The following is a 4,946-nucleotide window of genomic DNA, read 5'->3' as shown; positions in this document are numbered from 1 at the left end:
GGAGTCTATTCTTATAAAGAGAAAATAATGAGGGATCAAAGCTTACTGTGATTTCAAGGCTCAGTGGGGAGTTAGTGTTACCAGTAGAGAAGTTTACTTCACAAGTATTATGAGAAGGTGGTAGCCAGCCTCTCCAAAGTTATGATTGCAACCAGCTTCTATTATAAGAACTTATTTGTGCCTCTCCCCTGAAATGTTGACCTGGTAAATTGTTTGACTTGAACATTCCTGTATTTTACTCTTAAAGAAAAGGAGAGCGGTTCTGCAAAGACTGAAGAAAATTCATCAAACTGTTTTTCAAGTTATAGGTCACTAAAAATTACTGATCTGAAATTTCTTTCTCTAACATTTTTGTCTGTCTCTAGATCACAAATGGCTTCTTACTACTATATCTATATTTAAATCCTGTATGCCAGATACCTATGAAGAAAATCAAAATCCAAGGAAGACAGATAATCCTTTTGGGGGATTCTATACTAAGAAGAATAGAAAGGACATGCTGCAAGGGATAAGTGGACAATAGTATGGTGTGCTGTCTTCCTGAAGCTAACACACAAGATGTGACTAAAATGGTTTCTGAAATCAGTGGACAAGAATCCACTGGTGATGGTGCATAATGGCCCTAATAATGCTGCTTCACAGGACATGCACAGAAGCAACTCACTGGCTCACACCCCTTTGTGGCTGGGTACTGGGTCTTCCCCCAGTCACCTCCTCCTGTTGGTTACCTCTGTCTGGGTCTTCTGTGGCCTTGCCCTCCAGCCATGCCACTTGAAAGTTCAATCCCTGGCTGGGGTATCCAGGTCCAGTTGCAACCAGTCAGGACCCAAGCTGGCTTCTCGCAGCTGGCATCTTCAAAGTCCCTTCACTCTGGGGAGGGACCCTACGACAACTTGGTACCAAACGTGGGATTATGAGACAGGGCTGTGCAGTTCAGATGACCTGCATCTCAGCAGAAGAGAAACCAGTCTTCTAGGAGACAGGCTGGCTACACTAGTCAGAGTGTTTAAACTAGTCTTGCCAGCTGGCTGGATTTTAACTGGCCTGGCCAGTTTTTATAGTGCTTTGCTGCTTGCAAGTTGCTGGTGAAAATGTGCCTGTCTTTTTCCCACAGCACCAACATTCCCTCTTGAGCTATGTGCATGCATGGCAGCGGCCGCACAGCGATCTTGTAACTACCAGCACATTCATGTCACATGGCTGAGAAGGGAGCATGGCCGGAGCAGCACCCCAATCCCATTGCATGTGCCGGGCCCTCAATCTGCTGAAGCTGTGGCAGCACCTCTTGACACTGGGGAGCGGGATGGACCCAAGGCTAACCAGCAGGGAGGGGTAAGTAGTGAGGACCAAGATGGGGGACCAAGAGCTTCTAGAGGGGATGGTAGCAGGGGCTTCCTCAAGGGCTGAGGCTCCTGGGAGGGGGTGGGTATAGGCCGGTCATAGGAAGGTAAGAGAAAAGAAGACTTGAACCACCATTTGTGCCCAGCCTCCACCTGCACTGCTGCCTTCATGAGGGGTGCAGAGGGGGTTTCAATCTGCTAGTGTAGGGGCCTCTGAGAGGGGAAGAAGAGGGTCAGGCAGTGGGGGGAAGGGCAGTGTCTCGCTCTTTCTGTGTCTCAGTGGCAACCTTCTGTTAAACTAATGGGGAGGGTGAAAAGGGGGAACTAATGAGCACTTGGTTAGCACAAAAAACAAGAAGCTCAGAACAAAATTAATCAAAGTTCCAAAGGATGAAATTCTTTAATTGCCTGTACACCAATGCTAGGAGCCTAGGTAATGAAAGAGTAATTGGAATTGTTCATTTATGAGCATAAATTCAACCTATTTGGTGATACTGAAACTTGGTGGGAAGTATTGCATGAATGGAATGTTAAAATCAGTGGTCTCGACCTATTTAGGAAAAAGGTTTGATTGGTCAAAAGGGGAGAGGGAGTGGCACACTAGGTCAACAATGACATTACCTATTTCCAAGCCACTGACAACTCAGACTTAGCAACTGATTTTGAATGCTTATGGATCAATGTCCTAACATATAAAACACAAACACATGTCTGCTACAGACCACCAAATCATACTAGAGAACAGGATGACCATCTCCTTAAGCTCCTATGGGGGGAAGGAAGCTGTGTTATCATGGTGGACTTCAATCTGAGTGACATATACTAGAGGTCTCGAGCTGCCATTACTAAAATATCCTCAGCATTCCTAACAATTATAAATGACAAATTTCTAACTCAAAAAGTGTTGCGTCCAGTTCTATAATAGACTGGATCTTGACAGACAAAAAGGAATTGATCACAGAACTAAAACTTAGTGGTTGCTTAGGTGCAAGTGAATATGACACATCTGTTATGTGCAAATTGAATAAGGTCCAAATCTGTAATATGTATACTTGGGCTTTAAAATGGTCATCTTTGCAACGCTGAAAACAATTATGAACTAAATCATGTGGGAGAAAGAATTTAAACAAAAATGAGAATGAAAATTGAGAACTGTTTAGGAACATTGTACTAGATGCCCAAATAACCACAGTTAGAAAGGCTACACTGGTTTAAAAATGTTTGGCTTAGAGGGGAAGTGAAAGTAGCTATAAAACCTTTTAAAAGATATATAACAAATGATGGGGCGAGGGAGGTTGATACCAATTAATATAAAGTAGAGGCTAGGAATTATAGAAAATTGATAAAGGAAGCAAAAGGACACAAGGAGAAATCTATAGCCAGTAGAATGAAGAACAATAGAGTTTATTAAATATACTAGGAACAAGAGGAATCGTAACAATGGCATTTGTCCACTGCTACACAGAAATGGTGGAATTTACAATAATAATACAGAAAAGGCAGAAGTGATTAATAAATATTTCTGTTTTACATTTGGGAAAAAGACAGATGGTATAGTCAATCATCTGATGATGAAGAAATTCTTTCAATTCCAATACTAACTCAGGAGGATGTTGAACAGCATCTACCAAAGTCAGACATTTTCAAAGCAGCATGTCCAGATAACTTGCATCCAAGAGTTTTAAAAGAACAGACCAAAGAGCTATCTGGACCATTAATGTTTTTTTTTTTCAGTAAGTCTTTGAACTCTGGGGAAGTTCCAGGGGGCTGGAAGAAAGTGAATGTTGTGCCAACATTAAAATGGGATAAACCAGGTAATTATAGACCTGGCAGCCTGACATCAATCCTGAGCTAAATAATGGAACAGCTGGTACAAGACTTAATTGATAAAGAATTAAAACAGTATAATATAATTCATAGATTATAAATCCAGAAGGGACCATTGTGACCATCTAGTCTGGCCTTCTGTGGAAGGGACAGACGATAGGACTTCCCTGAACTAGCTGGTGTTTGAACTAGTGTCTGAATATATTTTAGAATTCATTGGTCTTCCATTCTGATAATGGCCCTTACCAAGAAAGCTGCTAAAACCGAATCAGTATATGGCTGGCAATCACTTGAGTGGCAAATGCTTTGGTGGCATAAGCTTGTTAGCGATGGGCATAAACTGAAAATCCAGCCAGTCCACCTTGAGATCCAGGTGGCACTCGATCTGCAAGGAGGACACATCCCTTTGGGATTTTTCCATGATGATGGGTATTGTAGCGGGGTGAACACCCGCTCCAGCCCTGAAGGGGTTGGAAAAGCCCTGCAGAGGGCTGGGGCTGTGTAAAGGAGCAAAACCCCGGCTGATTGGGGAATCAGCCACAACCCTAGGTCAGGTGTTCCAATGGTTAAGTGACTGTTTAAAAAGTGTGGCTTATTTCCAGTCTGAACTTGTATAGCTTCAAATTCCAGGCTTTGGATCTTGTGAGACCTTTGCCTGCCAGATGAAGAGTCCTTTATTACTGGGGGGGAGGGAGGTTGTTCCACATACAGGTATTTATAGACTGTAATCAGGTTAGCCTTTAACCTTCTCTTGTTAGGATAAACAGATTGAGCTCTTCTCATAAGGCATTTTTTCCAATCTTTTAATTATTCTTGTGGCTTTTCTCTGAACTCTCTCTGATTTATCAATATTCTTGAATTGTGGACAGCGGGTTACAGTAAGCCAGTAGCAGTCTTGTTAGACACAGAGGAAATATTATCAAATACAGGGGTAAGATAACCTCCCTACTCCTTCTCAAGATTCCCCTATTTATACAACCAAGGATCGCATTAGCCCTTTTGGCCACAGTGTTGCACTGGGAGCTCATGTTCAGCTGATTATCTGCCACAACCTCCAAGTCCTATTCAGAGTCACTGCTTCCCAGACTACAGTTCCCTATCCAGTAATTATGGCCTGCATTCTTTGTTCCTAGATCTAGGACTTTACATTTGGCCATACTGAAACACACATTGTTTGCTTGTGTCTACATGATGAAGTGATCTAGATTGCTCTGTGTCAATGACTTATCCTCTTCCTTATTTACTCCAATCTTTTAGTTATCTACAAATTTTATCAATTCACATTTTTATCAATTAAATAGAAGAAAAAATAAATAGCGTAGAGCCAAAAACCAGTCCCTGTGGAACTCCTCCAGATGCACACCTGCTCAGTAATGGTTCCCTGTTCACAATTACATTTTCAGACCTATCAGTTAGCCAGTTTTTTAAATGCATTTAATGTGTGCAATGTTAATTTTGTATCATTCCAGTTTCTTAATCAAAATGTTGTATGGTACCAAGTAAAATACCTTACAGAAGTTTAAGTATATTACAGCAATACTGTTAACTTTATCAACCAAACTTGTAATCTGATCGGAAAAGGTATCAATCTATTCATGCCATGTTTTATGGAAAACAGATCATGTCATACTAACCTGCTATCTTTTTTATGAGGTAACTGAGAACCAGAATGTTTAAATGACTTGCCAAAGGCTATAGAGGAGGTTTATAGCAGACCTAGTAACAAAACTCATCTTGAATCCTTTAAATGACTCCTATTTTACTCACTAGACCAAAGTG

The sequence above is a fragment of the Terrapene carolina genome, unplaced genomic scaffold (assembly GCF_002925995.2).
Source record: "Terrapene carolina triunguis isolate 2854851 unplaced genomic scaffold, T_m_triunguis-2.0 Scaffold85, whole genome shotgun sequence".
Lineage (NCBI taxonomy): Eukaryota > Metazoa > Chordata > Testudines > Emydidae > Terrapene > Terrapene triunguis.
Note: the sequence above shows the minus strand (reverse complement) of the source record.